General features: G+C 62.7%; 1 pseudogene across 1 annotated transcript; it reads left to right on the top strand.

Annotated features, from left to right (window-relative positions):
• The first annotated feature begins 1,992 nt into the window (after positions 1–1,992).
• On the top strand, positions 1,993–6,348 carry LOC311519354 (annotated as a pseudogene). Its single transcript has 4 exons — positions 1,993–2,630; positions 3,443–3,549; positions 5,848–6,232; positions 6,265–6,348. The product of its transcript is annotated as an uncharacterized misc_RNA (transcript).
• The last annotated feature ends 904 nt before the right edge of the window (positions 6,349–7,252 follow it).

Here is a 7,252-nt window from a genome sequence, read left to right as displayed (position 1 = left end):
CCCTAGTCTGTAGCGGTGCATGGGATTCCTCCGTCCTAAATGCAGGACTCTGCGCTTGTCCTTGTTGAACCTCATCAGATTTCTTTTGGCCCAATCCTCCAATTTGTCTAGGGCCCTCTGTATCCTATCCCCACCCTCCAGCGTGTCTACCACTCCTCCCAGCTTAGTGTCATCTGCAAACTTGCTGAGGGTGCAATCCACACCATCCTCCAGATCATTAATGAAGATGTTGAACAAAACCGGCCCCAGGACCAACCCCTGGGGCACCCTGCTTGATACCGGCTGCCAGCTAGACATGGAGCCGTTGATCACTACCCGTTGAGCCTGACAATCTAGCCAGCTTTCTATCCACCTTATCGTCCATCCATCCAATCCATACTTGCTGGCAAGAATACTGTTGGAGACCATGTCAAAAGCTTTGCTAAAGTCAAGATATATCACATCCTCTGCTTTCCCCATATCCACAGAGCCAGTTACCTCATCATTGAGGGCAATCAGGTTGGTCAGGCATGACTTGTGCCCTTGGTGAATCCATGCTGACTGTTCCTGATCACTTTCCTCTCATGTAAGTGCTTCAGAATTGATTCCTTGAGGACCTGCTCCATGATTTTTCCAGGGATTGAGGTGAGGCTGACTGGCCTGTAGGTCCCAGGATCCTCCTCCTTCCCTTTTTTAAAGATGGGCACTACATTAGCCTTTTTCCAGTCGTCCGGGACCTCCCCCGATCGCCATGAGTTTTCAAAGATAATGGCCAATGGCTCTGCAATCACATCTGCCAACTCCTTTAGCACTCTCGGATGCAGCACATCCGGCCCCATGGAGTTGTGCTCGTCCAGCTTTTTTAAATAGTCCCGAACCACTTCTTTCTCCACAGAGGGCTGGTCACCTCCTCCCCATGCTGTGCTGCCCAGTGCAGCAGTCTGGGAGCTGACCTTGTTCGTGAAGACAGAGGCAAAACAAGCATTGAGTACATTAGCTTTTTCCACATCCTCTGTCACTAGGTTGCCTCCCTCCTTCAGTAAGGGGCCCACACTTTCCTTGACCTCCTCCTTGCTAACATACCTGAAGAAACGCTTCTTGTTACCCTTCACATGCCTTACTAGCTACAACTCCGGTTGTGCTTTGGCCTTACACCCCTGCATGCTCGAGCAATATTTTTATACTCCTCCCTAGTCATCTGTCCAAGTTTCCACTTCTTGTAAGCTTCCTTTCTGTGTTTAAGCTCACCAAAGATTTCTCTGTGAAGCCAAGCTGGTCGCCTGTCATATTTGCTATTCTTTCTGCACATCGGGATGGTTTGTTCCTGCGCCCTCAATAAGGCTTCTTTAAAATACATCCCTGACCCCAGGACACCTCACTGCCAAATGTCAGGTCCCTGTCCTGAGCCTGGCGGCACTAACGCATCCGGAGTGGGTGTGAGCCAGCCTAGCCCCCGGCCCGTCAGGCTGAATCTCATGTGATTGGTGTGAAACCCAGCGATTTTTCACAGTAACACGTGGGTTTTCTGGGGGCCGAGTCTAGTGGAGACACTCCAGTCCCGTGCTCAGGCTTCTCTCTGCAAACATGGCACCTTTATGAAAATGGAAGCCAAGATTTTCCACAACCTCCTACCCGAGCAGCTGTGGCTGAAGCAAAGCACCAAATAACCCCAGGTTTGCGACACACCAGCGCGGGCTGCGGACAGAGCCACGTATCCCCCAGCTCAGCTGGTGTGGTCCAGGACCAGCCAGTCTGAGGCAGACACCTGGCCGGCGGAATTTCAGCCAGAATGTGTAAAATTTGGCCACTGAGAACAGGGTCTTGCCATGGGAAGTGTCTGGCAGCTGTTACTCTGGAGTCACTGCCAATCCCTCAGCTGTAACCCCTGGGGCCAGCAGAGACAGACCCCGGCACTTGGCGAGTGGACGCTGGGCCGCCTTGACCGTGCCAGGCGAACGGGAGACCTCCCGGATTGGGCTGCTGCATTCTCCAGAGCAGAATGGCTGGGTGGCAATGCCAGGGAAGCGGCTGGAGTCGGACAATTCCTGGGCCCGGCTGGGACAGCGTCCCGGTCCCCAACCCAGGGTCCCAGAGGAGCGCTCTCCAGGCCTAGCATCCCGAGTGGTGTCAGTCTGCAGCATGTCCCTGCAGGAGGGGCAGGAAATGGAGCATGTGCCAATGGGCCTGCTCAGGGACGGACGGGGCAACATCCCTACACCCCATTCGGGCAGGGGCCTGGGTAGAGAGACCGCCTGGGGCGAGGGGACAGAGACCTGTTTGGGGCCTGGGGGGAGGGTTGGGGGGCTGGGCAGGTCCCTGGCTGGGAGGGCCCTTCTGTGGCTCCCTGGGCAGACGGGCTATGGGCCTGGCCAGCATCTGCCCCTTGTCTCCTTGTGCTGCGCGGGGCTCGGCACGCCAGAGGGGCCTGACCCCCAGAGCCGCAGTGGGGAGCCAGGCCTGCCTTTCCCTGCAGGAGTCTCACCAGCCAACGGCCGACTTCCGCCTCTACGTGGAGAGCCACACACGGCACCTGGACGAGGTGAGCCGCCGGCACGTCCGCGTCTACCAGCTGTACAGCCGCTCCAGCACTGGGCACCTGCAGGTCCTCGGCAAGAGGGTCCGTGCCAACGGCGAGGACGGCAACAAATATGGTGTGGGCCTGGGAAGACCTCGGGGGGCTGGCCGGGCAGACGGTGGTAGGGGGCTGCAGCCACGTGTCCTGCCCCCAGAGCTCCCCGGGGGCAGGGGAGCCCGGCTCTGCCCCACGTTGGAGGCTGCTCAGGAGGGGCCCCTTGGCTGGGGACTCCCAGTTCCACAGCCACCCTCGCCCCAGCCCAGGGGTGCCAGCAAACCCGCCCCAGGCCCATTCCCCTGAGTGATCCTCCCCACCCGCCCGGGCAGGCAGCGGGAAGGTGTCGCTCTGGAGGCAGGAGGCAGATTCCAGCTGTGCCCTCCCGCTCGGGGCCGTGCCCGTGCCCGTCTGCACTGTGCGCCCACCAATTGCCTAGTAAACACCTGATAACGCGGCTCCTTATCCTGCAAGCCAGCCGGCCCCACCGGCGTCCCAGGCCGTCCTGGCAGGGGCCCAGGAATGCCAAGTATCCCAGCCACGCAGCCCGCATGCCAGCAGGGAGCTGCATGACCTTCCGGCCTGGGACACGCTGCCCATGTCCCGCAGCAACCCGAGCCCCAGGGAACTGCATCAGGGCTCAGCAGGACCCTGGCACCCAGAGACCTGCCCTGCAGGAGCAAGCACAGAGTAACGGGGCCCCGTGAGCAGGCAGCCGGCTCCCCCCAGCTCTGCCGGTGCCCCTCACTCCCGACCCACAGCCCCTCCACAATCCTAGCCCCGGTTTTGTGCCAGGCTGGGATGCTCCAGGCTCCTTCATCTCTGCTCCCCCCACCTGCCATGTCCTCCCCCCTGTCACGGCCACTCCTAACTACTGCGCCTGGCTCCTTGCAGCGCTGCTGGCCATGGAGAGCGACACCTTTGGGAGCCACGTTCGCATCAAGGGCAAGGAGACGGGCTACTACGTCTGCATGGACAGGAGGGGGAAGGTGCTGGGCAAGGTATGGGACTGGCTTGTGCCAGGCGTGCCCTCTTCGGGGGGCACAATGCTGCCCTGTCCCTCCAGGGCTCCCCCAGTCCCTTCCTGCTCCTCCCAGAGAGCCCAGCAGCGGGGGCCAGGCCCTGCACCCCTGAGCCACCTGGGGACACCCCCAACCCCTGCCCAGGTGAAGGGGCAGCTAGCAAGGGCCCCGGCCCCTCCCCAGAGCCGGCTGGGCGAGGGGTTGGGCTGGCTCGGTCCAGCAGCCTCCCCCGGGGGGTCACAGTGACCAAGCCACCTGCCAGGCCTAGGCTGGGCCCTGCTTGCGCCATGTGCTGTGACCAGGGCTCCATGCGGCCTGACAGTGACGTGGGTGCTAGTGTTCCCCTGCCCACGCCCCCCCAGCTCCCCACCCTCCTGAGCCCCCCAGCCTCCCACGCACCCCTCACCCGCCTGCACCCCCGTAGCCTCCCCCATCGCCCACAGCACCCCCGCCTGTGCCCCCTGCCCACCTGCGCCCCCCAGCCTCCGATGCACCCCTCACCCGCTTGCACCCCCGTAGCTGCCCCCAAAGCCCACATCACCCCTGCCCACCCATAGCCTCCCCCATCGCCCACAGCACCGCCGTGTCACGGAGTCCCCGGGCGATGCTCTGAAACTGCTCCCCATGAAACCAGTCAGGACTCTGGGGAAGTCTCCTCTCTGGGAGCAGCCTGTCTGCAGGACACACAGCTCACCCGGCTTCCACCTTCCTGGGTCTGACCTCGGAGCATTCAGCATCCTCTGCCCGTCCGTGTGCTTCCCACAGCGAGTCTGCCCAGGCGGGGTTCTGGGGAAGCCAGAGGGTCCTGCCCCCCAACTCCGCAGTCAGACGTGACTCTCAGCCAGCCAGTAACACAGAAGGTTTATTAGACGACAGGAACATGGTCTAACACAGAGCCTGTAGGTGCAGAGAACCGGACCCCTCAGCTGGGACCATTTTGGGGGGCAGTGAGCCAGACAACCACGTCTGCCCCTCACTCCATGTCCCAGCCAGCCCCAAACTGAAACTCCCTCCAGCCCCCCCCTCCTCTGGGCTTTGTTCCTTTGGGCCAGGTGGTCACCTGATTCCTTTGTTCTCCAACCCTTTAGCTCTCACCTTGCAGGGGGGAAGGGCCAGGCCATCAGTGGCCAGGAAACAGGGTGTCAGCCATTCTCTGTGTCCAGACCCCTGCACACACCTGCCCTCTAGGGCTCTGCAATGATCATACACCCTTACTCCACCCCCTAGAGACTTAAGAACTGCCTAGGGGAAACTGAGGCACCCCCACACTATTCAGAGGAAACATTAAGAACAGTCCCACTTCGTCACACCCCGCCTGCACCCCCTGCACCACCCAGCCTCCCATGCACCCCTCACCTGCCTGCACCCCCATAGCCTCCCCCATTGCCCACAGCACCCCAGCCTGCGCCCCCTGCCCTCCACCTGTGTCCTGAATTCCCCGTCCCACCTGCATCTCACACCCCTGCTCACCTGTGTCCCGCCGGCCCCCACCTACCTGCAACCCCCCGGTAGCGAAGGGACGACTCACTGGCCTGGCACGGCACCTCCTGCTGGTCATCAAGGAATTAGCTCTTGTCCAGCCTGGAGCGCCCTCTGCAGGCCGGTGTCTCGCCTGCCGCTGGCCCCGCGTCCCTCCCGGACCCCGGTGCCCTTTCCCCTAGGGGCTCTGCCCCAGCAGTACCCCCACACTCTGGGTCTCCCCTCCCAGGGGAGCCCCCAACCCTCTAAACCCACTTTGCCTCTGTGACTCCTGCCAGTCGCCATCTAGCCCCCGCTCACTGGGGCAGACTGCAGTCTGTAATGGCCACTCATTGCGGGCAAGGGGCTTGGACCAGCTGCCTCTGCCTGTCCCCGGTCTGCCCCTCTCCAGCCCCAAGGCCTCAGCCTGGGGAGTTGCCAGGCTGGAGCTCCCCAGCTACTCTTGGCCTTCCCCAGCCCTGCTCAGCCTCGGGTGCCCTGTGCTCCCAGCAGCCAGGCCCTCTCCCTCCAGGGCTGGAGATGTCTTCTGGCCCTGCAGCTCTTCTGTAGGGTCCAGCCTGGCATGGCCCCAGCTGGGGCTGCTTCCCCAGTTAGCCTGGCTTGGCTGCTTTTAACCCCTGTTCTCCAGGAGTGGGGCAGCTGCCCCACTACACCCTCCCCCCTCACCTGCATCTCACACCCCCTGCTCTTCTGCATCCTCATGGCCCCCCATGCCTGCCAGTGTCCCCCCGGCCCCCCACCTGCCTGTGTCCAGCACAGCCCCCCACCTGCCTGCCTCAGTCTCTCTCTTCCCCGCAGCTGGACGGGCAGAGCCGGGGCTGCGTCTTCGTGGAAGAAGTCCTGGAGAACAACTACACGGCCTTCATGTCGGCCTGGCACCGGGGCTGGTACCTGGGCTTCACCCGCAAGGGGCGGGCGCAGACGGGGCCACGCACCCACCGGACCCAGCGCGAAGGGCACTTCATGAAGAGGCCCCCCAAGGGCGCAGGGGGCGAGGGGCAGAGCCCGTTCCGCTTCACTGCCCTCACCCAGCGGACTAAGCGGGCCCTGGGGCCCTCGAGCCAGAGGCCCGTGCCCAGCCGGTGCCCATCAGGGGCTGGGGCCCCACGCTGTGCCCAGCTCAGCAGGGCGAGGAGACGGGGTCCCAGCACGCAGTTCAGCTGCTCCGGCCACGCCAAGGCGGGTGGGCGAGGAGCCAGGGGGGCAGGCAGCCAGGGGGGCGGGCAGCCAGGGGGGCGGGCACAGGCGCTGCCCCACATTCCCACGGGCTTGCAGTGGTGCACTGCCCCACGGCCCTGACAGGTGGGTCACCCCACACGCCGCGCAGGGGCTGCCCCAGAGAAGGGCTGGTTTCATGCTGCTGGAGGGGGACTAGTCGGTGGGTTAATGTCATTCAATATTGCGGCGTGGGGCCTGAGCGTCTGCCTCTCTCCCCTTGTGTCTGCTGCACCTGGGGGGGCGGCCTGGGGGGCCAGCGCCTGGAAGCCAGCTGGGCATGGCCCATGACTTCACAGCTCGCCAGGCCACCCCGGGGGGCGGAGGGGAGGTATTGCTGGGGGGCAGGGGAGGGGGAGGTTTGCCGGGAGGGGAGGGGAGGGGGGAGGTTTTGCTGTGTGGAGAGGGGAGAGGCCAGAGAAGGGGGTGGGACAGGAGAGCTATTGCGGGCACAGGAGGGTGGGGGAAGGGAAGGGAGGGGAGGGGAGGAGGTATTGCTGGGTAGGGAGGTGTGATAAAGCGGGACTCTTAAGGTTTCCTCTGAATAGTGTGGGGTGCCTCAGTTTCCCCTAGGCAGTTCTTAAGTATCTAGGGGGTGGGATAAGGGTGTATGATCGTTGCAGAGCCCTAGAGGGCAGGTGAGTGCAGGGGTCTGGACACAGAGAATGGCCGACACCCTGTTTCCTGGCAACTTCCTGCAAGGTGAGAGCTAAAGGGTTGGAGAACAAAGGAATCCGGTGCCCTCCTGGCCCGGGAAAGGGACAAAGCCCAGAGGAGGAGGGGCTGGAGGGAGTTTCAGTTTGGGTCTGGCTGGGACATGGAGTGAAGTGGAGACGGGGTTGTCTGGCTCACTGCCCCCCAAAATGGACCCAGCTGAGGGGTCCTGTTCTCTGCACCTACAAGCTCTGTGTTAGACCATGTTCCTGTCGTCTAATAAACCTCTGTGTTCCTGGCTGGCTGAGAGTCCCGTCTGACTGCGGAGTTGGGG

The sequence above is a fragment of the Lepidochelys olivacea genome (assembly GCF_965140295.1).
Source record: "Lepidochelys olivacea isolate rLepOli2 genome assembly, chromosome: 4".
Lineage (NCBI taxonomy): Eukaryota > Metazoa > Chordata > Testudines > Cheloniidae > Lepidochelys > Lepidochelys olivacea.
The sequence above is the reverse complement of the archived record's forward strand: the minus strand, read 5'-3'. Positions and strand labels throughout refer to the sequence as shown.